General features: G+C 44.6%; 1 protein-coding gene across 1 annotated transcript in view; it reads left to right on the forward strand.

Moving 5' to 3' along the window:
• The window catches only part of atrnl1b (attractin-like 1b), a 412,284-nt gene that overhangs the window by 229,456 nt on the left and 156,226 nt on the right, over window positions 1-26,602 (forward strand). The window lies entirely within an intron of this gene.

Here is a 26,602-nt window from a genome sequence, read left to right on the forward strand (position 1 = left end):
AATAATAATCCTTATATTTGGTATAACGCTGGTCACGTCAGGCGGATGTCGCAAAGCGCTTCACAGGATACACTGCAAAGTGTAAAGTGGAGTGACTATTTTGTGAACCGATTCGCATAAAAGTTGGCATTCATAGACACGATGGAGCAAATGGTTGCCTCCTGCGTTGAAAGTGCTATGATTATTCAGTGAAGCTTGTTCGAAAATGATCTCACTCTTAAAACCGGATAAGGTGGTGTAAACGTGGAATCACTGAATTCGGTGGAATGGAAATGGTTTGAGGCAGGCGCAATGTCATTCTTCAAGACTGCCCTCAAGCCTATTTTTGGAGCCTTACTGTAGTTGGGTAAATGTGAGCAAATTAAGTAATCACTTAAGCGGTTAAACCGTGTGGGTTTTATTTTCCTTTGGGATCGACCAGATGGATGACAGTGTTGTTTCCTTGTGCTGTATTGCAAGAATAATAACTCAAAGTGCTTCACTGTACAGTGTAGTGGCTGGGTATTTTGTAAGTGAATGCGACAGCTCATCTGCACTCAGCGGGGTCCCAAACACCAGCCGTCAAGTGAACGACCAGTTTTATCTCGGGGATTGTTGGCCAGGACGTCAAGAGAAATTCCCTTCTTTTTTCAGTTAGTGCCTTGAGTCCTTAAGTGTCCACCTGATCGGGCAGGAGGGAGCTCAGGTCACCACAAGCTCAGGTCTGCACTGCATTGGAATGCCAGTGTAGATTTGAGTTCAAAGTCCTGACTTGAGCTTTTAACCCACAACCTTGTGACTCAGAGCGAAGATACCTGGGTACCTACCTTCCTACAATGCTTCATTCCATTTTCCGATCGGTATTTGCGATTGTAAATTCAGAAGTGGGGGGTAAATTCAGGATAAATCTGCGGAAACACTACTTCAGTGAGTGAGTAGTAAACTTATGGAACAGGTGCCAAGGGAGACAGATGGTGGGAGCAGAAAATGTCATTTGTTTCAAGAACAAATTAGATAGATTTCTGCTAGAAAATAATAGTATCTCGGCATACAGAATATAGTTTGGGACAGTATATAGTCAAGCACACGATGGTGGATGGCAAACTAGATCGACCTTGGTTCTTCTTTCGCCTCGCTTATGTTCTTGTGTCCGCCACAAGCGACAGACACGGAACAATTACAGTAATGTTTTACACCTGAAGTTGGAACAAATCTCTCGCCTGCTGGATGGATTGCTCATTTTTCACAAAAAAATTCTAGCACAGCACTGGAGAAAGGAAGATTAGTTTCATGTCATTTTTTTGCTCTAATTGTAGTTGAGGTTTTATTGAATAAAACATTGTACGAAATTTAGACATGGCCGTTTTCTTGTCTTTTGAAAGTCTAGACATCTCAGAAAATGTCTCCCTGTCAATATTCCAGGAAATCCATGGTCTGTTCATAAATGCACATTTATAGAGCATCTTTCATGTTGGGAGGATGTTTTGAATCATTTTGCTCATAAAACACAGTCAACTCACATTACAGTGTATTCTGTGAAGCGCTTTGAGATGTCTCGAAGACGTGATAAGGCGCTATATCAAAAGCAAGGATTATTTATGATTATTACCTGGACTTGGAGTGGGTGGAGGAGCTCAAGAGGATGGGGGAAAGATGACTGAACGTGTGGTCAAAGAGGCAAATCTTGAGACAGGCTGTAAGCAGATTCTCCAAATGAGTTTCCAATACGTGCATCGTGTGAAAAAGATACCAAATACTGTGACATAGTTTGCTCTACGCTTTAACGTATATTCGGCTTTTAAAACAAAATCAATATACGTTCACATTTATCTCCCAAGGAGTAACATTTCCAACTCTTGTATCTTTAAAAAGTAAAGATTAACTACATATTAATAAAGTTAATAATAATAATGTTTCAAGTAACGTATGAGTGGATTTTTCACATTATTTATCTATCTGCATTTGATATAGCATCTTTATCATGTTGCAATGTCTAAAAGCTACAAATCTTTGTCTAAACTCCAGCAATCAATTGCATATTTGCAGGCAAACACGGCAGCCAACTTGCACGCAGCGATGATGCACAAACAGCTATGAAATGAGTGAGCAGTGTGTACCTGGAGAATTGTTGATCAGGAAACTGGGAGAAATTCCCTTCTCTTTGCTAATAGTGCTATGGGATCTTGAACAAGCAGATGAGACTTTAATGTCTCATGGAACCGGTGGATCCATGTGCACTTTTTGCATCTCACCTGGGCTTTACTTGAGAGGTTTCCGAAACTATCTTTGACTTGCACACAGGGAATGGGCGGGCGGGCAATTTGCTGAAGGTTTCACATAATTTTTCTCAAAAAGTCGCTTTTCGCTTTTCAAACACAAAAAGTGGTTCAGTATGTTAGCAATGTAGGTCACGCAGCTGAACGGTGCTATTTTCTCAGGCCATAATCTCACCTAGTTTTTGTTTCCAGGTTCGGACTGAGCGCCTGGCACCCAGTTTGTGTAAAACAAAACATTATGAAACGTATATGAAGGCAGAGAAACACATTGGTCACCACCACCACCACCAACATCTTGCACTTAAAAGAAAAGGCCTATAAAACTGCCAAAAAGTGTAGCAAAGCTGAGGACTGGGAGTGTTTTAGGAAAACCAAAAAGCTCATTAAGAGTGAGAAAATGAATTATGAGGAAGCTCGCTAGGAACATTAAGACAGATTGTAAGAGTTTTTATAAATATATTAAGAGGAATAGGCTAGCAAAAGTAAATGTGGGACTATTACAGGCAGAGACAGGAGGAATTATAATGGGGGATAAGGATATGGCAGAGTCCCAAAATAAATACTTTGCTTCTATCTTCACGTTAGAAGACCCAAGAAGTTTACCAGAAATTGAGAAGAACCGAGGGGCTAATGAGAAGGAGCAACTCAGGGAAATTTACATTAGCAAAGAATTGGTGCGTGGGAAATTGATGGCATTAAAAAGGTGACAAGTCCCCTGGACCTGGACTAGGGTTTTTAAAGAGGTAGCTCGTGAGCTAGTGGAGGCCTTGTCTGATCTTCCAAAATTCTTTGGATTCTGGAACGGTTCCCATTGATTGGAAGATCGCAAACGCGACACCACTATTTAAGAGGGTGGGAGAGAAAAGATGGGGAACTATAGACCAGTTAGTCTGACATCGGTGGTAGGGAAAATTCTAGAATCCTTAATTAAGGATGTGGTAGTGGGATACTTAGAGGATCACAATATGATTAGACAGAGTCAACGTGGCTTTACAAAAGGGAAGTCATGCTTAACAAACCTCTTAGATTTTTTTGAGGACACATCAAGTAGGTTAGATAGTGGGGAATCAGTGGATGTAGTGTATTTAGATTTCGAAAAAGCATTCGATAAGGTGCCGCATAAAAGGTTGGTTCACAAGATTAGGGCCCATGGAATTAAGGGGAATATATTAGCATGGATTGAAGAATGGCTAACGGGAAGAAAGCAAAGAGTAGGGATAAACGGGTCCTTCTCAGATTGGCGGGATGTGACTAGTGGAGTGCCACAAGGATCAGGGCTTGGGCCTCAACTATTTACAACCTACATCAATGATCTAGATGAGGACATCAAACTTAATATATCCAAATTCGCGGATGACACTAAACTAAGAAGGAGAGTAAACACTGAGGATGACATTAAAAAAATGCAATGAGATATAGATAGGCTCAGTGAGTGGGCAAATAGGTGGCAGATGAAGTATAATGTGGGGAAGTGTGAGATCATCCACCTCGGTGGCAAAAACAGTAGAGCAGATTATTGTTTAGAAGGGGAGAGACGAGATAGTGTTGGCGTTCAGAGGGACTTGGGTGTCCTTGTACACCAGTCACAAAAAGTTAGTTTGCAGGTACAGCAAGCAATTAGGAAAGCTAACGGTTTGTTGGCATTTGTTACAAAAGGGTTAGAATATAAGAGTAGGGAAGTCTTGCTGCAACTGTATAGGGCCCTGGTGAGACCACACCTAGAATATAGTGTGCAGTTTTGGTCTCCTTATTTAAGAAAGGATGTACTCGCCTTGGAGGGGGTCAACATAGATTGACTAGGTTGGTACCAGGGATGAGGGGGATGATTTATGAGGATAGATTTAGCAATTTAGGCCTATATTCTCTAGAATGTAGAAGAATGAGAGGTGATCTTATAGAAACCTATAAGATTATTAAGGGGCACAGCAGAATAGATAGTGGGAGACTTTTTCCCCTGATTGGAGAAACTATAACCAGGGTCATAGTGTTAAAATTGGGGTAAGCCCTTTCGCACTGAGTTGAGGAAAAACTTCTTCACTCAGAGGGTAGTGAATTTATGGAATTCTTTACCCCAAAGGACTGTAGATGCTCAGTCCTTGAACATATTCAAGACTGAGATTGATAGATTTCTTGTGGATAAAGAGATTAAGGGATATGGGGATAAGGCGGGCAGGTGGAGTTAGAATAGATCAGCCATGATCTTACTGAATGGCGGGGTGGGCTAGAGGGGCCAAATGGCCTACTCCTGCTCCTAATTCTTATGTTCTTATATAACGCCCTCCACGCGTCTCAGAGCGCTTAGCAGTGGCGGAGCCTGACTCCGAGCCGGGGGGAGGGGGAGGTGGCCGTAAGCGCGGTCGAAGAGGAAAGTTTTCAGATGGGACTTGAAAGAGGGGAGAGCGTGAGCAAGGCAGAGGGATTGAGGGAGCGTTCCAGAGTTTCGGGGCGTAGTAGCTGAAAGCGCAACCGCCGATGTGGGCGGAGGGTGTGAGGGAAGAGAGGAGGCCGGTGCCCGTCGAGTGGAGGCGCTGACCGGTGGTGGATTGGGGAGTGAGGAGGTTGGAGAGGGAGGGAGGTGCCAGGGAGTGGAGGGATTTGAACACGAGAGTGAGGATCTTGAAGTCGATCCGTTCGGTGATGGGGAGCCAGTGGAGCCTGGGCCAGAGCTGGTGAGATGTGGGTTCGGAGTTTGGTCCTGGTCAGTATACGGGCAGCAGAGTTTTGAATGCACCTTGTGAATGGTGGAGCTGGGCAGACCGGCGAGGAGTACGTTGGAGTAGTCCGTCCTCCCGACGTGAAAGGCGCTCTGTAAATGGAATCTTGTTGTTGTTGTTGAGCGGGAGGTGACAAACGCATGCAGGAAGGCAGCAAGCAGCCATACAGGTTCACACCAGGCAAAATATACAAACCTTAGCATAATACTAATCCTTGCATTTGATATGTCTTCGAGCCTTATCATGTCTTCGAGACGTCTCAGAGCACATCACAGAATATGCTGTAAAGTGAATTGACTGTGAGCAAAACATGGCAGCCAATTGTGCACAGCAGCGTCCCACAAACAGTCGTGGATTGAGTAACCAAATTTTTATTAAAAGGGACTATCACCCCTGGAAAAGCAATCCGCCAATCGACTAACAATCAGATTCCTACTTACTGCTAGGTAAACAGAGGCGTGTGGCGTAAGGAAACCTGCTCAACATTTCGCTCTGCTCGGGAATCAAACCCAGGTCCTCTCGCCTGCGAGGCGAGTGCTCTAACCACTGAGCTACAGAACTCCACTTTGTAGAAGTAGAAATTTAACTTTGTTGACCCTGGAAATTGTACACGTATGTGGCTTTATTGCTTTAACATGACTGCTAGTGGAATTGGGATAAGTTGCATTGATTAAATGATTAGATTTGTTCTGTTTGTGCGGGCTTTGCACTGACTGTTAAAAGGGAGTGGGTTTGATGGACTGAATGACCTTGTTTTAGTTCACTCCTTTCCATAAGGTGCCTTGTATAACCCTTGTTATATTTGCAGTTTGGAAATCTAAAAAGAACTGAAGGATAAATTCACAGAGCAGTTCAACCTTCCTCTCCCCACCCCACCACTGTCTCGCCCCCCCCGCCCCCCCCCCCCCCCCCGAGTCTTCATCAACTGAGCTCCTAACCTGTGGAATTCCCTCGATCTATCCCACGATCTCATCCCCTCTCTCGCTGTCATTAAATCCTGTCCAACAAACTGCCTCTTTGACCCCCACCTATGTGTCCACTTCCCCTCCTTGCTTGGGGTCTGACCCCGTCTTTGTGGAATTGTGTAAGCGCTTCGAGATATAATCTTACATGAAGGGTACCTGTGTTTTTTCCATGTGTCTGGGTGGTGGTGGAGGAGGTGGGGTGGGGGTTGGGGAGGGAGTGGTGGTCAATGTGCCCTCATATTCTTTCTTCAGTCAACCCTGAGCTAGTCACTTGACTCCACTTATATCCTGTGGAGCCAGAAATGATGAAATGATCTCGCCTTTACCCTGTGTGGCTCAAATCGGGATCTCATCTTGTTGCGGATAATCACAAGATAAATAACACATTTATTTTTGGGGGGAGGTCACAAGATTGGTTTGGATGAAGAAGGCCCTTTGGCCCATCTCCTCCTTCCAGAAAAACTCACCATACCATCTCCCATCACAGTATAAAGCTGCTGTTTTTTTAAAAATGAAAAGCACAAACTCTCGCCCACCCCCCACCTTAACACGCGTCAGAAACACAACTCTTCCAAGTGCTTTTGTCGTTTCTGTGCAATGTTGAAAGTTGAACAAGGAATTGAACGACAATCCTGGTTGCGCATTTGTTTTTGTTTTACAAACATTTGGAGATGCATAGAATTCTTCTTTAATATCTGTCGATCACAAAGCCCACTTTATCATTTCGCCAGAACAATAACTTTACACGGGGGAGTTTTTGCTTTGGAATATTGGATCACACTGAGACGTGAGCGGGAAAGCATATCAGAGATATCTGATTGCCTGTGGGGTCAGTTTGGCATCAGCATAGTCAAGTGCTATGAAGTGCGTTCAATAGCTGCAGCATTTTAACAGTGACATAAAGGGCAGTTTGATGTGGAAGTGGGGATGGAAGGAACAAAGAGACTTATTGAAACAGAAACCTGAATGATTGGCATTCGTGGCAGTGAGAGGAATTGAAAGCGAGAGGGTGGGGTGGGATGGTGGGGGAGGGAGTGTTATAGCGAGGCAGTCCCAGGCAAATAGGCTTGTTACAGATGGCAGACAGGACTTTGTCAGCACGTTTTTTTCGTATCTGCTGATGGCTTATTTTTCTTCACTTTTATTTCCAAATAACTGTGCATGAGAAGCACAACAATAACCAATAGACAATTATTAACTTCACGAACAGCTGTTTTGCACCTAATCCTTTATCAGTAACTATAGAGGGAGGGAGGGAGAGGGTAGTGTGGGGGGAGAAAGCAAGTAAACAGTTCATGCATATGGTCGTCAACAATTAAAAACAACTCAAACGTTAAGGACTTATTATTATTATAATACTCATTGCATTTTATCACGTGTTTTATTGCATTGTTGAAACATCTGAAGATGCTTCACGGGATTTAGTGTAGTGTCACGGAATGACTGTGTGTTTTGTAGCTGAACGCAGAAGCCAATTTACGCACAGCAAGGTCCCAAAATGGCCGTGAAGTGACTGACAACAACAACAACAAGGTTGCATTTATAGAGCGCCTTTCACGTCAGGAGGACGTCCCAAGGCGCTGTACAGTTGGGTCAGGACCCGAGCAGGGGGGAAATGGTCAGGGTGAGGGGAGGGAAGGGAGGGAGCGAGGAGGGGGTAGAGAGTCGAGAGGGGAGCTGAAGGCACGGTCAAAGAGAAAGGTCTTGAGACCGGCCTTGAAGAAGGAAAGGGAGGAAGCGGGGAAGGCACTGGGGGATAGAGTTCCAGAGCCTCGGGGCTGAGAGGCTGAAGGCCCGGCCACCGATGGTAGGGCAGTTGGGGCGGGGGACGTGGAGCAGACCGGAGCCAGAGGAACGGAGGGTACGGGCAGGTAGGTAGGGGGATAGTAGGTCGGAGAGGTAGGAGGGAGCGAGGCCGTGAATGGCCTTGTAGGTGAGGATGAGGATCTTGAATTCGATCCTCTGGGGGATGGGGAGCAGTGGAGGCGAGCGAGGGTGAGGGTGGGAGTGATGTGGTCGCGGTGTCTGGTGCGGGACAGTACACGAGCTGCAGAGTTCTGAATGACCTGCAGTGTGGAGGGAGGGCCGGGAAGGCCGGCGAGGAGAGAGTTCCCATAGTCCAGCCTTGAGGTGATGAAGGCGTGGACCAGAGTTTCAGCCGCGTGAGGGGTGAGGTAGTGTTGTAGTCTGGCGATATTCCAGAGGTGTTGGAAGGCGGTGCCAGTTGTGACGCAGATGTGGGGACAGCTCAGGGTCGAACAGAACCCCGACTGACCAGTTTTGTTTGGGATGTTGTTGGCCAGCACACTGGGGGCAACACTCTTCCCCTTTCGAACAGTGCCCGTGGAATCTTAACGTCCACCCGAAGTCAGATTGAAATTTGAGTTAACGGCTCAGTCGAAGGATGGCACCTCTGACAATGCACACACTCCCCCCCCCAGCGCTGGAGTGTTAGCCGAGAATGGATCGACTTCAAGATCCTCACACTCGTGTTCAAATCCCTTCACTCTCTGGCACCTCCCTCCCTCTCTGACCTCCTCACTCCCCAATCCACCACCTCCGCTCGATTGGCACCGGCCTCCTGCTCGTCCCTCGCACCCTCCGCCCCACCATCGGAGGTCGCGCTTTCAGCCACTACGCCCCGAAACTCTCCCTCAATCCCTGCACCTTGCCCCGCCTGAAAACCTTCCTCTTCGACCGTGCTTACGGCCACCACCTCCGCCACTGTTAAGCGCTCTGAGACGCTATCTTGCGTGAAGGGCGCTATATAAGTTTAAGTTGTTGTTGAGATTAAGTTAGGAGCATTATACGTTATCCCGTGCTTCTGTAAATGGCTATTTACCAAAGAGCTTTGGTAGATGTACATAGTTTCAGCGATTGAAAGGCTTTCTGATGTATGATGCACGAAGAGAGAAGTTTCCATTTTGGTAATTCACGAAAGCTCATTTCTGAACCTCTTTTTAGTCACAAAATAAATTATGAGCGAGTACGGGGAATAGATCTGCCAACATAATCTATGTCTGCTGTTCGCAAAACAGATCATTCTTTAGTTTGAGGCATTTTAATTTCCATACCATGTTTAGTTTCCTTTGATGCACCGTCGATTGATGTTCCATGCTCACATTTTTCCCCACTCGGGATAGTGTTTGCAACATGTTGGTTAATTATGACCACCAGAATCTCCCTACTCTGCGCGATTAAAACATTAACATTTTACTGGCCATCGCAAAAAGAGATCACAAGGGCAATCTGGATGGGCAAAATGGTCCCTTATCTGTACTGAAGGTCGTTTGCTGTGCATCACCCCTCTTTGTAATAATCCCTTCAAACAAAATGATAAATAAAATAACTTGGTCACTCAATCCACGACTTGTGGGACACTCCTGTGCGCAATTGGAGTGCGTAAGTGGAGTCCTGTAGCTCAGTGGTTAGAGCACTCGCTTTGCAAGCAAGAGACCTGAGTTCAATTCCAGGCAGGGCGAAACCTTGGGCAAGTTTCCTTACTCCACACAGAGCCTAATAATAATCCCTCCAAAACCAAAAACAATAATAAATTGGTCATTTTCAATCTACGACTGTTTGTGGGACATTGCTGTGCGCAATTGGCTGCCGCGTTCGCCCACAAATATACAGTCAATTCACTTTACAGTGTGTTCTGTGAAGCGCTTTGGGACGTCCTCCCGACGTGAAAAGCGCTATATCAAATGCAAGGATTATTATCATTATTAATTGGCTGTCGCATTTCGCCCACAAATCACTACACTTTACAGTATATTGTGTGAAGCACTTTGAGATGTCTCAACTACGTGATAAGGCGCTATATCAAATGCCCACTTGAATGTAACTGCATTCATGAGAGAACTTTGGTCGAGGAGGGTAGAAATGTATAGGAGAGGGTGGAGAACGAGCTCCAGCGCAGGCTAATTTGATCGAACGGCCTGTTTTTCTGCTGTAACTTTCTGCGTTTGAAACAGAGCCTTATCATGTCTTCTTCGAGATGTCTCAAAGTGGTTCACAGAACATACTGTAAAGTTAATTGACAGTGTATTTTGTGGGCGAAACGAGGCAGGCAATTGCGCACAGCAGCGTCCCACAAACAGTCGTGGATTGAGTGACCAAATTATTATTATTATTTTTTTTGAATGGATTATAAGCCCTGGAAAAGCGATCCACCAATTGACTAACAACCGTCTTCTTTTAAAAAAATAATAAATTGGTCACTTCAATCCACGACTGTTTGGCCGACGCTGCTGTGCGCAATTGGCTGCCGCGTTTCACCCACAAAATATACAATCAATTCACTTTAGTATATTCTGTGAAGGGCTTCGAAACGTCTTGAAACGTGATAAGGAGCTTTATTAAATGCAAGGATTATTCTTATTAATCGAATGTAACATTAATACATCACTTCCTCCTTGTCAGCTGCAGAATTCATTGTCAGAGACAAAATACCGTTTTAGTTGCAAGCAAAATGCAATTAAGCACTAGCTTGCAATTCGGCAAGTTTCAGACCTATATAAAACTTTTGAGTTGTAGATGGCGAGAACGCATTTCAAATTGAGTTTGGCCAAAGAACACATGGCAAAATGTGCCATTAAAAAAAGCAATAATAGAGGCTGGGGGAAGCATCCTGCTCAAAGGGTATCAGAGAACTAAATAATGGTTTTAATCCCAAGAAAAATAATTTCAGGGCGTGTTTTTTCCTTATGCACACAGTTTATATATTTCATCCACCATCCAATATTATACAATTCCATCTGTTACAGTGCTCACTTTAATATTTTATGTTTCATATACCTGTGCTGTTGAACTAGTACCTATGCTGGGGTGATGTGAGTCCACAGCCTGGACTACTAGCTCTGCAATGCTCTCCCGGGAAGATAAATTTAAGCAAAGCAGAAGCTTCACGCGTACGAAACCTCCTCACATCCCAATTACACCCACAAAGAACTTTCTTGTGCCTGGTGTTTGAATTCTGGTTCATTTTTTAATGTTACCCAGCATTGCCTCCCAACACGCACTCTGGAGACCCCAAGCCTTGGCTCTTGCCAATCTATGCCAAATACTCTCCAGAATTAGGTAAACAGGTACATCCACCCAGGGACAAAGATTGTGTATTCCTTTCAACAACAACAACAACTTGGATTTATATAGAGCCCTCCTCGCCAGACGGCGTCTCAGAGCGCTTTCCAGTCGCAGGTGAATTTCCACTTGTAGACGGCAAATGGATGTGGAACCTTCGGTCTTCCTTCTGGTCCTGTCCCAAGACCTTCCTCTTTGACTGTGCCTTCGGCCACCTTCCTCCCCCGCTCCCCGCCCTCCCCTCTCCCCGATCCCGACCCCCAGCTCGGGTCCGAAGCACTGACTGTCCAGCGCCTTGGAACGTCCTCCCGACGTGAAAGGGGCTTTACAAATGTAATTTTGGTGGTGGTGTTGGTTTGAATACCCTCAAGCATGGTGATGGATTTCCACGTGAGTCAGGCAAAAAGATGATCAAAATAAAAGTTACTGGAGAACTGGTGGAATTACAGTATCAACTTGTTATTGCATTGAGGTTTCAATGACCTTGTCGACCTCTAGTATTCACAGGGTCATTGAATACAAGAGAAGATGTCAGCTTTGTGCAATGCATTGTTTAGGCTGTAATTAGAATTATGGCATCTCAGCTTTGTAAACTTTGAAACATCTCAGTTTCTGTGATTCTTTAAGCTTCGGCGAGACTTTTTAAAGCCATTAGCTTTGTACTGACTTATGCCGTGATACTGCAGAAAAATCAGTGCAGGATTAGCTCCCGCAAGCAAACTAACATCATGGAGACCTGTAGCTCAGTGGTTAGAGCACTCGCCTCGCAAGCGAGAGACCTGGATTCGATTCCCGGGTGAGGGCGAAACGTTGGGCAAGTTTCCTTACTCCACACTCCTCTGCTTATCCAGCAGTAAGTAGGAACCCAGTTGTAAGTTGATTGGCGGGTCTCTTTTCCAGGGGTTATAATTCCTTAAAAACAATCATAAATTGGTCACTCAATCCATGACTGTCTGTGGGACGCTGCTGTGCGCAATTGGCTGCCATATTTTCGCCCACAAAATATACAGTCAATTCACTTTACAGTATATTCTGTGAAGCGCTTTGAGACGTCTCGAAGATGTGATCAGGCGCTGTATCAAATGCAAGGATTATTACTATTATTTATCATCACTTCTCTTTATGATTCACCCTGAGAATTTTGACCAACTCAAGAGATATTGACCCTACTCCGGTATCCACTCTTTCTCGTCTCCATGTCAATGGCTTCCAGTCATCGTCTCACCCAGTGAACTTCCTTCGGGTTGCAATCGGTGAATGCAGGCAGCCTTCATTCCTGCTCCAGTACAGCGTCTGAATAATAAAACATCCATCTCATCCATGCAGCTCAGTGGCTGTGAAAATCTAGTTTCTTTCAACTCCTCACAGAGAGCGTTTCTTCAAGTCTCTCGCAAGTCTATGCCAACAGCCAAGACTCTCCTCGCACCTCTTGATGTCTGTACTCTTAATTCTCTTTTTTTATCTAACGACACTCTTCACCTCACTCTCTGTGCTTATCTCAAAAGGAACTCTCACCATCATTTCCTCTGTCGCTAATGCGATTGCCTCTAAGAAGATCCATTTCCTCCTTTGGACCAAAAGCGTTTCCCCCTCAACAAGTCTTAATTCTCGGAATATCATTACGTTGAATGACGACTCTTTGTGAATAGGAGATTTGCAGCTCATGTCCACAAAACATTTCTTGCAGAAATGATGCCGTTCAAATCGCAGGGTTAGCTGTATGATTAACCCTTGAGAAGGATTAATACCAAAGACATCAAAAGTTAAAGAGACTTGCAAGGGACAAGAAGAAACTCTCCTCAAAGAATTGATGGAAACCTGATTTTCATTGCCCCATTGAACAGCTCAAATTAGATCGATGTTAGCGATTCAATTATTACAGCATGAGCGAGTGAAAGGCGATCTACTAAAATGAACACTAAAATTATTATAAATATTTAAAGTGTTGCATTTGAAATGTTTCCATTTTTTGGTTTCCTTTTTTCCTTATTCGCTCTGCCCTTTTCTTTAACAAAAATTGCACTGTTGTATGTCTTTCTTGCCTATTCTAATCTTTTCATCAACTCATGTCTAAATGGTGTTTCAAGCTCACCATCGCAAATATCTATATAAAAAGTGAGGGCGTCTCAAAGCACTTCACAGAACTCACTGTAAAGTGCAGTGACCATGTATTTTGCGGGCAAACACACAGCCGATATGCGCACAGCAATGTCCTGCAAACAGCCGCGTGGCCAATTTTATTCACCTGTGGAGGAAAGATCTCTATCAGCATTGTTAAAACCAGGTCAGTCGTGCTTGGTGGAATGTGCAGTGGTGAAGTGGTTACGAATGAGGGCAGAGGCACATATATTTCAGCTTTTCATTGTAAAAATGCTTCCTACCCATTCCTGCGAGAAATATAAATCCTGACTGGAAACACACAGAGAGAAGCTGGAGACTCGTATTTCCAAAAGTGATTGCAGACTTCCTATGGGAAAAGTGCAAAGTGACTTAATGGGGGGGGAGGGGGGAGGTGAGGGAAGGCGAGAGGAAAGAAAATCGACATGTGTAGACTTCAGTTCAATTTCACCGCATTAAACCTGCAACAGGTGAAATTATGTTCCATTTGTGTGGATAATGATAATTGAACGTCGCCTTGCTTGTAGAAACTCGAGTAAATATCTCACAAAAGCAGCGCGGTGCCTTAAAGCTGAAACGCCGCCTCTTAAGCCAATCGAATTATACTGATTGAAACCAGTAAAGCTGATCAAGACGATCAGTTGGACAAAAAGGCAAACTGATTTGCGAGGAAAATAATTTTCTGCCAACGGCTGCAAGCAGAGTTTGCAAAGAAAAGGCAACAAAGTCAGTTTTTCTTCTTAAAACCAAAATATTGTCAAATTATATTTTTCTCTAATTTTGTCCCCACTGACGTTTGCCCCCCCCCACCTGCCCCCTGCTTCCACTGGCGAGGGTATAGTTCTATGGACACTGGGTGCTTTCCCATACCGTGCTGAAGTGCCCATTGTACACATGTGAGTGTTGGCAGTGCCACTCGACTGTAGAGGGCATCCCAGCCTCACCCGGGCACAACCAGCGAGTGTCGGCCTTTGAGGATATGATAATAATAATAATCCTTGCATTTGATATAGCGCCTTATCACGTCTTCGAGACGTCTCAAAGCGCTTCACAGAATAGACTGTGAAGTGAATTGACTGTATATATCGTGGGCGAAACGCGGCAGCCAATTGTGCACAGCAGCGTCCCCATAAACAGTCGTGGATTGGGTGGTCAAATTTTTTATTAAAGGATTATTAGCCCCGGAGAAACGATTCGCCAATCGTCAACAACTGGGTTCCTACTTACTGCTAGGTAATCAGGGGCGTGTGGAGTAAGGAAACGTGCCCAACTTTTCGCGCTGCCCGGGAATCGAATCCAGGTCCTCTCGCTTGTGAGGCGAGAGGTCTAAATAGCTGAGCCAGACCCACTTTCTACCTAGCTGAACCCCCCCCCCCACCCCACACCCTTACATTTCAGGGCTGTTCTGTCAAAAGGTGTTTATTTCAAAAAATATTCCAACCATATTACTTAGTAAATGCATAGAAACCATTAACCACACAGTTTCAATTGAGACCTCTTTAAGTGGAAATAATGGTATATTATTCAGCTTCATCGAGGCTGACGAAAACTTTAACGACAACTTTGGTTAAATGCTGAATAAGGCAGAATTTTCTAGCAGTGCTGATTGATGACTTTTTTTTCATAACTTCACGTTAGCGTAGTCAGTTTTCGAAAACAAAATGATTGCAAAGTCTGTGTCTGTGTAGTGGGATTCCTACAGCATTGTAGTCCATGTGAAATGTACAGTAAGATTCTTCAGTATTGTTTGGTCCACTTAGTCTTCTATGGATAACAATAACAACGTACATTTATATTGCGCCCTTCAGAGGACAACACTCTGCTCTGTGTATAGTCTGGTAAAGTCTGCTTTCTATTTAATAACTCTAACTCGGTTGGCCTCGGGAGTTTTAATAACCCATGTCCTGGTGTGAGATAAAACGGGATAGATTGGAAGTTATTATTCGAATGTCATTGATTGCAGTTGGACAAGATCTGAAATAGATTGCCAGTCGGGGGAGTAATCTGTTCCACACCTAAAACAAAACAAATAAGTATTCTTGCAAGCCATCTGTAGCCATAAACAATGCCTTATTTTAGTGTGTCTGTGTTCCATTGCACACGCCAGAGATACAGAGGTTTGTTTGACAGCGCAGTGAAATAGTCACCATCTGTTTGTTTAGATGCACATGCTTCCCTTGCAAGATTCTTGAGCGCAGCCTGCTGTCAGCTTGGAACGCATTGAATAATGTGATGATTTTTAATCCCTCCAGTAGATTTTGCCTTCATCTTCAAAATGCACTGTTGTTGCACTTCGCAGTATACCCTGCAAAGCGCTTTGAGATGCTGTGCTGACATGAAAGCGGCTATACAAAGCACAAGGCTTATTAATATTGTTATTGCGCTTTTGTAATGTAATTAGGAAAAGTGCTCTGAGATGCTATCCTGCGTGAAGGGTTGCTGTATAAATCCAAGTTGTAGTAATTGTTTTTTTATTAGCAAAACTTTTTTTTAAAAAAAGAAACTTGTGTATAATAATAATAATAATCCTTGCATTTGATACAGCGCCTTAACATGTCTTCGAGACGTCTCAAAGCATTTCACAGGATACACTGTAAAATTAACTTACTGCGATTCCCGGCAGGGCGAAACCTCGGGCAAGTTTCCTTACTCCACACGCCTGATAATAATCCCTCAAAACAAAATAATAATAAATTGGTCATTCAATCCAAGACTGTTTGTGGGACACTGCTGTGCGCAATTGGCTGCCACGTTTTACCCACAAATATATAGTCAATTCACTTTACAGTATATTCTGTGAAGCGTTTTGAGACGTCTCGAAGACGTGAAAAGCGCTATATCAAATGCAAGGGTCATCGTTATTATTATATTTTATGGGCGAAACACGGCAGACAATTGCCGTGAATTTTATGTACGATGCAAGAGAAATTATGTACTGACCTTCCCTTTAAATAAATATTTGCTTGGGAGGATAGATGCTCAGCGTTCCGCTGTCGTTTCTCGTGAGACTTCTGACATCACTGTTATTTAAGATAGGGAAAGGTCGGGATTATGGATTGTAATGGGTTTACTTGACAATGATTGCTTCTGAGTGAAGGAAATTCCAACTATTGCTGACATTTCACTATCCCCGAATTACTGCATTAGCGTAATGTGTACGAAAAGCAGCTTTAACAAATAGCACTCGACTGTGTCACTTCAGCAGAAAATCGTTTAAAAATGGCAGTGTCATCCAAGTGATTTGGGTTCCTGAGGACCCGCATGTCAACATGTGCAACTACTGGAAACATGCTCCCACTGTCGTTGCGATGATCTGTAATTAATTGCAGTCCGCTTTCTGACTTTGTCCCTCTCTACTGCCCCTCAGTGTCAAAACCCTTGGGACCTTGGTCCGTTTATAGCACAAGTTCAGCTGTCATTTGGGTAGCAATTTGCTGCCAAGGGGCAGGCAGATGGGTGGATTGATGGGGGGGTTTCAGGTACGTGTTGCCCTGGGCTTGCACCTCGATATTCCGAAGGGCCCAATCTCGGCTTCAAACGGCCCAAGAATTTAGATTTTTAATGTTAGTAAAGAGTCGGGGTTTAATAGTATTAAAAATATCTCCCCTCCCTCCCCCAACAATCCTATCACCACCCCCACCCCAGCCTTGATGGAAAGTAGCTTCACTCCACACAAGGTGCAGTTTACATAGCTTGTTGCATCTTTAAGATAAGACCTGTTGACCTTGGACGTTTGAAACGGAGTTTAAGGATCTCAAACTTTGACCTGAAACTAGTGCAACATTCAAAGATGTTGGTGTAGCTGATCTGAGCTGAGGTGGAGGCTGAGGCTGGAATTGAGACACCAAAATGATGAGCTGAGCCAGGATTTCCACTGTACGGTTGGCAAGTCTTACAATCCAATACAAAATTACATATGTACAGCGCCTTTCACATCGGGAGGACGTCCCAAGGTGCTGGACGATCTGGGATTTGGACCCGAGCGGGGGTGGGGGGAGGAGTGGGATTGGGATTAGGGAGGGTAGGAGGGTGGCCGAAGACACAGTCTGGGAGGAGGGTTTTGAGACTTGCCTTGAAGGAGGCAAGGGATGGAGCGAGGCGAAGGGAATGTGGGATGGAGTTCCATAGGGCGGGGGCCGAGAGGCTGAGGGTCCGACCCACCAATGGAGAGGCAGGCCAGGCCTGTCGGGTGGGGGATGTGGAGTAGGCCAGAGCATGCTGAGCAGAAGGAACGGACCGGTTGATAATGAATTAGCGGGACGCAGAGATCGGAGTGGGCAAGGCCGTAAAGGGCCTGGAAGGTGAAGACGAGGATTTTGAACTCTATCCTCTGAGGGATGGGGAGCCAGGACATCTGATGAGAAAAGATGTCTGGCTTTGATGCCCTCCGCAATTGAATAGCCCGCTGGCTGACTGACATTCAACGTCTAGCCGTAATCGTGCAGAATGTCACTTGGGCTCAGTACCAGTCAGAGAGCTGTGAAACGCACCTCGGTGAGATTACGAGCCCACCAAACATGAGAAAGAGAGAAAATGGCAAAAAAGGAAACCTTAAACCTAGGAAGCCTGGAACAGGAGAAGGTCATTCAGCCCACAGAGCCAGTCCCAACAGTTTATTAGATCTCGGCAGAACTTTTAATGTCAGTGCTTCATACTCCTCAAATACCGCTAATATATGGAGTTCTGTTGCTCAGTGGTTAGAGCACTCGCCTCACAAGTGAGAAACCTGGGTTTGATTCCCGGTTGGGCAAGTTTCCTTACTCCACACGCCTCTGTTTACCTCCCAGTCAGTGGGAAACCGATTGTTAGTCGAATGGCGGATCGTTTTTCCGGAGGCAATAATTTTTTCAAAATTAAACAAAAATAGGCGGCTCAATTCACTGCTGTGTGCAATTGGCTGCTACTTTTCACCCACAAAATATATAGTCAATTCATTTTACTTATATTCTTTGAAGCGCTTTGAGGCATCTTGGAAGACTTAACAAGACGCTATGTCAAATGTATAATGTTATTATTATTATCTATCCATCTCTATTTTAAACATCCCTGTTGTGATTTTTCCTCTGGAGTTTTCTGGGGAAAAGCATTCCACAGCTGCACAATTGTCTTTGTAAAGAAATGCTTCCTGAGCTGAGTGTTACGTGTCTTGTTTCTGATATTAAGGCTGTGGTCCCACTACCAGAGGAGTCATTCACAATAGAAATTCCTTTATATTAGATATTAGATAACTCAATCAAATTGCCCATTGACCTCTGCTCTAAGGAATATAACCATAGTTATATGGTTGCTGTAAGGAATATAACCGTAGTTTACCCAGCCTCTCATTGCAGCTAGGCTCTTCCATCAAGGTATTAATCAATTGAAACACCCCTGGACACCCTTCAAGGCTTGTATATCCTTCCTATGATTGGGTGTTGAAAACTGAACACAGTAACTCAAAATAAGGTCTGACCAAAGCTCTATATAGCTCATCCAGCACCACCTTGAGTTTATGTTCCAAAACCTTCGTCATAAACCCCAGGTTCCCATAGCTTGATGTACCTTTCCTTTTTTTCCCACAATGTCTTAGAGAGGACTGCTCCTTTAATTAATAATAATAATAATCCTTGCATTTGATATGGCGCCTTATCACGTCTTTGAGACATCTCCAAGCACAGAATATACTGTAAAGTGTAGTGACTGTATATTTTGTGGGCAAAACGCAGCCAATTGCGCATTGCAACGTCCATACAAACAGTTAAGGATTGAAGTCATCATATTATTTTTTTGGAGAGATTATTACCCCCGGAAAAGCAATCCGCCAATCGACTAACGACCGGGTTCCTGCTTACTGCTGGGCAAACAGAGGCGTGTGGAGTAAGGAAACTTGATTTAATTGATTTAAACTTAATTGCTCTTCATATAGCCTGTATTTCATTCATATTGTCCATTCAATACATGTTACCAATTTAATACGTTTGTTTATTCCGTGTGTTATTTAATCCTTGTCTTATTGACTGTTTGCTGATAGTTTATTCTGTGAGCAACCGGTATCAAAATAAAAGTAGCTCTTTTGCAGCATCATGGGCTGCCTTGTCAAGTAAAATGTTCTGCTGTTGTGTGGATTTCTCCAATGCCTCACTATCTGATGTTCGGAATTAGAAAGTTGGAGGGCATAACTTCTCGGATCAATTTCTGTGATAGAAAGCCTGCACATTAACAGAAATCCACAAAGGATATTCTGTTCTCAGTGACTAATATAAAAACTCTGGTGATGCGATGAATTGGGTAGTTCTCTCCTGGTTTTTTTTCCCCTTCCCTTGGCCAGTAAATGGATATGGGAATTGAATTCTGTGATGCACGTGCTGTCTCTTTTGAATATATACTTAGTATAAAAGAGGATTTGCAAAGTGAGATCTGTCCGCAAATGAATGCCTGTGGCAGGGTGATCTATCTCTGTTTTACTTTGGTCAGCCGGGTGGCTTGACATGTGCAGAAACCCACCACCATGATTAAGAATATCCAATCCAGACTGAGAATTCCACGTACCTCCGCATACCGTCAACATTATCAGACGTCATTGTCCCATATTTGTGTAAGTGCGGGAGTAAAGGTTGGAATGCAGATTTAGCGACAACTTATATATTTCTGTAGCTCAGTGGTTAGAGCATTCGCCTCGCAAGCGAGAGACCTGGGTTCGATTCCCGGCAGGGTGAAACCTTGGTTTTCTTGCTCCACACACCTGATAATAATCCCTCAAGAAAAAAAAACAATAATAATTTGGTCACTCAATCTACGACTGCTTGTGGGACATTGCTGTGTGCAATTGGCTGCCCTGTTTCGCCCACAGATACACAGTCAATTCACTTTACAGTGTATCCTGTGAAGCTTTTTGAGATGTCTAGAAGACGTGAAAAGCACTATAACAAATGCAAGGATTATTATTATTATAACTGCACTAAACACAAGGACACTGAGTGGAACATTTCTGGTCATTTGGAATTTGAAAAGCTACCACTCGTAATCTCTTTGAAATCCTTACCTATTTCAGAGCCTTGGGGACATCATCCCGATGTAAAAAGCGCTATACAAATGTAATTTGTTGCTGTTATTGTTGGTTTGAGGGTCATCGAAGTATCCTGGGTACGGCAATAAGATTGAAACGTAAAGTACAATACAATGCAATTTACATTTGTATAGAGCCTTTCACATCGGGAGGACGTCCCAAGGTGCTTTCAACACTGCCGTCTGAGCATCAGTCTAAGTCATCTAAAGAGCCCAGTGATTGCTAGTTAACACTCATCCGAATTTGTTGTCGACAGCCTGCTCTCCAGAAGCAAAATCTTTCTGGCAAACGTCTCCACCACCTGCTCATGAAGGATGATCTCTGAAGGTTACAGAATGCCTTGATCTCTACCTGGACCCCAAAATCTTTGACATTTTCTCAAGCTGCACATGTAGCAGAGAAATTAATCCACGGTCAGCTGAGCTTTTGGCAGGAAGGGATCATTTCTCACTCCCCTTTCTTGGCAATCAAGGGTAATCCACACTATGGTTCCATGGGTTATCGACATGGAAGTGTTGCAATCTTGATGCCTATCCAATGAAAGCCAATCCGTTACGCAAAAAGCAACTTGCAGCATTTAGAATGAACATATCTCCTAAGTGTTTTCATAGTTAAGACTAATATTAATAATAATCCTTGCATTTGCTATAGCGCCTTATCACGTCGTCGAGAAGTCTCAAAGTGCTTCACAGAATGTACTGTAAAGTGAATTGACTGTACATTTTGAATTCATATCTGAATTTTCATGTATCAGATGCCGTGAGACTGTCTTCAGCAATTGGGTTTCCTTTTTTAATTGAAAAATAACTATTGCAGTGAGGAATGTCTGACAGAATGTGAGCATCTTTTCCATGGTTCCTCCATATGAATAAAGAAACCATAAAGCCATGTGAAACGAGAAGTGGTGCTATTCCAGTGACTGATTCCTCGATTCTTTTTATCGTACGCATCAAATGGTGTGACCACCCACCCCACACCCCGCATTTGATAAGCTGGGNTTTTTTGTGTGTGCGCGCGGGTGCAACCATCTTGTGTACGTAGTTTTCTTAAAGGAGAAAGTTAGGGCCAGAGAAATAGTTTGGGTTCAAAGTACTCCGTCTAAGTTACGCAGAAAATAGCTTTTTATCTTTAGAAAGGAATCCTCCCTTTAAGTGCAACCTTGGGAGCTATCTCCTCAGCTGCTTGGAGTATTGTGTGTACTTGTCAAGACCTGAATTGGTTCCCAAATCAATCTAATGTCATCCCCCTCTGCTGTACTGGGTGCAGCCGTTCAACGAATCAGTGTGCTGCTTTCCATGAATTGCACGTGGGAGAGATTCCTTCAACAAAGAAACAGGAGGAGGACATTCAGCCCCTCGAGCGTGTTCCACCATTCTAAAAGATCACGGCTGATCTGTACCTCAAGTCCAAATACCCGCCCTTACCCCATATCCTTTAATAGCTTGACCTAACAAATAGCTATCCAGCTCAGTCTTGGAAGATGTGAGTGGATCAGCATCCACAGCCTTTTGGGGGAGAGAGTTCCAGATTCCTACTAGCCTTTGGGTGAAAAACTGCCTCCTGATTTCACTCCTAAATGGCCTCGCTCTAACTTTAAAACCATGCCCCCTTGTTCTGGATTCCCCACCAGAAGAAAGACAGACTGTGCTAACTGTGAAGATTCCTCACAAAAGGTAAAGAGAGATTTTGTTAGATTGTAAGTTTTTCTACTGGGACTAGGGGGTATGTGTTGAATTGAAAGTAGTCTCCCTGGACTGACCAAGACATTTCACAAGATTTGGTTCAGATGAAGAAGGCCGTTAGATCCAATTAATCTCGTCCTTCCAGAAGACCCACCCTACCATCTGCCCATCATAGCATCAAGCCATTTTTTAAATGAGTCCAGCACCCTGGCCTCAACCACACTTCCGTTACAATCATTAATTACCCTCTGGGTAAGGAAATACTTCCGCTTGTCTTTGCCGCTCGAAACCCATGTCCTCTCGTTCTGCTGTCTGGGTGGATCCTAAAGTATTCCGAGTATTCTGAGATTAATCTCTTTTTAATCTCAATCCCATTTAACATTTTAGATACTTCTCTAAGCTATCCTCCGAGATGTCGCTTTGCAAGACTAAAGAGCCCTATCTGGTCTAATCGTTGCTCGTACGCTCACTTCTATTAACATGAAATGCCCATAATTAACCATTGATCAAACAAAAACCGGCCACCAAAACATCTGCTCATTTTGTTCCTTCATTCATTTTGTGCTGGTCATAAAATATTGTGGGTTTGGGAGTCTTCCGATAAAAACATAAGTCGCTGGGAACACTCAGCAGGTCAGGCAGCATCTACAGAGAGAGAGGATTAACGTTAACGCATTCTCAAGGTCCGGTGCCCTGTCGATGACAGTGTTTAGGCCCTTCTTAGCGGAGGTTTTAAAATTGAATTTGCTGTAGTTTTACGGGCGTCACACGGCCAAGCACGAATAACACTTTAAATATGGGCAGGTAATTCGCATGACGGTTCATGATCCTCAGATTATCACCTCCAATCTGTTCCGAGTGGGTCATGATTTGGGTTCAGTTCATTGGAAGGCAGTGAATACTGTGGCGCTTAATAGAAAAAAAAGGACTGCATGGGTTTCATTTTGCCCTGGCATTTTGAGCCTGTCTAACTGTACCACGGGAGACATTCGCTAGATTTTCACAGTGTCATTTTGTGTGTTAGAGAAATCGCCTCCCTCCGACCATTGGCAAAGATAACCTTGGCTTGGTAACTTTCCAGGGCCCTTCAGCCAGTGCGGACAGAAGGAGCTTTAGGTGGTACTTGCCTGAATTCTTCAGTGCTTAGCAAGATGAGGGCTCGGATTAATATTTCTCCATACTCCAGTGTTACTGATAACATTGCCAATAAGCAAGCCTTTTACCGCAGGCAAATTGCTCCTGTGGTCTTGCCAGAATGCTGTATTTGTCACGTAATTGGCATTTGAAGGTGACCTTGCAGCTTGCTTTGTAAATAATTGCAAGGGGAAATATGTCAGAAGCTCTTCGTGCCATTGTAAGCTCCAAATGCTTTGTGTTTGACCAGGTTCAGTTTCTCTATTTTTATGATGGGCCAGCGATTAACTCCTTCTCGTCGGAAACGCTAACAAAAATGCTATGCTGACCCAACCATCGTGGCACAGACTGTGGGTGGAGCAGTATCTCTCTCGCGTTCTCTCCCCTCTCTCTCTCTCGCACACACACACTCTCTCTCTGCTGAAAATGTCTGTGTTTTATCTGCCGTGCATTTAAATTGTCTGGGTCTAGAATGAGGGGAGGGAGGAGGTGAGGCTTAGGTAAAAATCGTAATAATCCTTGCACTTGATATAGTCGAGACGTCTCAAACTGCTTCACAGAATATACTGTCAAGTGAATTGACTGAATATTTTGGCTGCGAATCGCAGCAGCCAGTTGCACATAGCAATGTCCCCACAAACAGTCGTGGATTGTGTGACCAAAATTTTTTTATTTTTTTTTGAAGGGATTATTACTCCCCAGAAAGCAATCTGTCAATTGCCTCACGACTGGGTTCCTAGCCACTGTTAGTTAAACAACGACAACAACTAAATTACATTTGTAAAGCGCCTTTCACGTAGGGAAGATGTCCCAAGGCGCTGAACAGTCAGGTATCAGGACCCAAGCATGGGGCGGGTGGGGGCAGGGTTGGGGTGAGGGAGGGCAGAGGGGTTAGGAGGGCGGCTGAAGGCACGGTCAAAAAGGAGGGTCTTGAGTTGTGCCTTGGAGGAGGAAAGAGAGGGAGCAAGGTGAAGGAACTGTGGGATGGAGTGGGGGCAGAGAGGCTGAAAGCCCGGCCGCCGATGGCAGGGCAGGTTGGGTGGGAAACCTGGAGCAGGCCAGAACCTGCTGAGCGGAGGGAGTGGGCAGGTTGATTGGGTTCAGCAGGTCAGAGTGGTAGGAGGAAGCGAGAGGGTGGAGGGCCTTGTAAGTGAGGACGAGGATTTTTGAACTCTATCCTCTGGGGGATGGGAAGTCAGTTGAGTCGGGCGAGAATGGGGGTGACAGGAGCCTGGTGCGGGAGAGGACACGGGCTGCAGAGTTCTGGATGATCTGCAGCTTGTGGAGGGAAGAGTTGGGAAGGCCGACAAGTGGGGCGTTTCCGGAGTCGAGCCTTGAGGTGATGAATACGTGTATGAGGGTTTCGGCGGTCTGAGGCGGGAGGCCGTGGTGGAGTCGGTCAATGTTGTGGAGGTTGGGGAAGGTGGAGTGGGTCATGGCATGGATATGGGGGAGAAAGGCCGGTTGAGGGTCGAACAAGACTCCCAGGTTCCAGACAGGCTCGATGAAGTGGAGTGTGCGTCTGTGGATGATGATGCTGCCAGTGCCTGAGGTGCTGGTATGAGTCAATCAGTGGGGCCTTGGTTTTGCTGACGTTCAGTTGTAGAAAGTTGGCTCTCATCCAGGACTTGATGTCAGACAGTCTGTCAGGATGTCAGTTGTCCTGGAATTGAGGGTGGCGGCAGAGAGATAAGAGTTGGGTGTCATCCGCATACATGTGGAAGTTGACCCCATGTCATCAAGGGGGAGCATCTAGAGGTTCAAGGAGGGGACTGCGGTCAGAGCCCTGAGGAACACCGCACGAGAATGTGCGGGGGCTGGAAGAGAAACCGTTGGCGGAGACAAATTGGAGATGGTGTGAGAGATAAGACCTGAACCATTCAAGGACAGAACCTTAAAAGTTGAGGTGACAGGAAAGGCAGTGGAGGAGGATGGAGTGGTCCACGGTGTCGAAGGCAGCAGAGAGGTCGAGGAGGACAAGGAGGCAGAGAGCGCCCCGGTCACAGATGGACAAAATGTCGTTTGTCACCTCGACCAGAGCAGGGAGGGGGCAAGGCGGAGGGATTGAGGGAGAGAGTTTCAGAGTTTCGGGGCATAGTGACTGAAGGCACGTAGAATGGAGGGACAAGTAGGAGATGGGAACCAGCTGAGTGGAAGCAGCGGGTGGTGGAGTGGGGGCGTAAGCTGATCAGAGAGGTAGGGAGGTGTGGGGGCGTGAAGTGGTTTGAAAACGAATGAGAAGATCTTATCAATTCACATTTCTAAAGCACCGTTCAACCTGGTTTTCAGTTAAGCAGGTGGGGCTGTTGCTGGGAGTTGTGAAGTGGAGTGTTGTTATTGCCACAAGATCGGTCAGCGCGGCTCACTCCCTGATACCGTGGATTTCCTGTCTAAACGCTGCGGGTGATTTGATGTCAAATGCCGTTGTTTCCTGACGTGGGGCTGGCAGGGTTCTGCAGATTTTCATCAGCAAATGTGGGTATTTGTAGCTGATCCGGATAATCTTTCAGGCGAGACGTTAAACCGAAGTTCTTGACAGCCTGTTCAGGTGGATGTTAAAGACCCCGGAATGCTATTCGATGAGAGAAGGGAATTCATCCCAGTGTCCTGGCCAGCAATCCCCCAAATAAAATTGATCATTCAACTCCGTGGCTGTTTGTGGGATGTTGTGGTCTCATTGGCTGCTGCATTTGCCTGCAAAATACAGTCACTACTCTTTCCAGTACATCCTGTGAAGCACTTTGAGACGTCTTCCCAACTTGAAAGGCGCTATATCAAATGCAAGGATTATTATATTTGATATCAGCGAAGCTATAGGAAGCCTGAACAGCCACATGTGTGTAGGCTATAATTTTCTGTACTCACAAGGACTACTAAAATTATTTTCCCAGTTTTGGATTTTCTGTTTGGAACGTGGGTACATCAACCATGCTGATTAATAATAATAATAATCCTTGCATTTGATACAACGCCTTATCACGTTATTCAGACGTCTCAAAGCGCTTCACAGGATACACCTATAAAGTTAACTGATTGTTGTATTGCTGCAGCCAATTGCACACAGCAGTGTCCCACAAGCGGTCGTGGAACGAGGGATCAAATTGTTATTATTTTTTATTATTATTTTTTTTTGACGGATTATTACCCCTGGAAAAGCGATCCACCAATCGACTGACAACCGGGTTCCTACTTATTGTTAGATAAACAGAGGCGTGTGGAGTAAGGAAACTTGTCCAACGTTTTGCCCTGCCCGGGAATCAAACCCAGGTCCTCTCGCTTGTGAGGCGAGTGCTCTAACCACTGAGCTACAGGACTCCACAGGACCGAATAACATAAAAGTTAATATTTAGAATGATTCAGTATCTTGACGTGCAACATTAGACCAGCAAACAAAAGTAAGAATGCAAAATATCTGATTATTGTTCATTCATGATGTTTTTTTGTACCAGAATCGGTGTCTGCCATACATGTTAATAAATACTCTGTTGATTATCATCGATAAGCCATTCAAGAATATCCCTTTGTACCAAGGTAGTAATATCGACTCTTTGTACACTTTGCCATTGTGTTGAGGGGTTTGGTTAGCTTTTGAAAAGAATCGCAATCA

Source organism: Callorhinchus milii, unplaced genomic scaffold (genome assembly GCF_018977255.1).
Source record: "Callorhinchus milii isolate IMCB2004 unplaced genomic scaffold, IMCB_Cmil_1.0 Scaffold7, whole genome shotgun sequence".
Lineage (NCBI taxonomy): Eukaryota > Metazoa > Chordata > Chondrichthyes > Chimaeriformes > Callorhinchidae > Callorhinchus > Callorhinchus milii.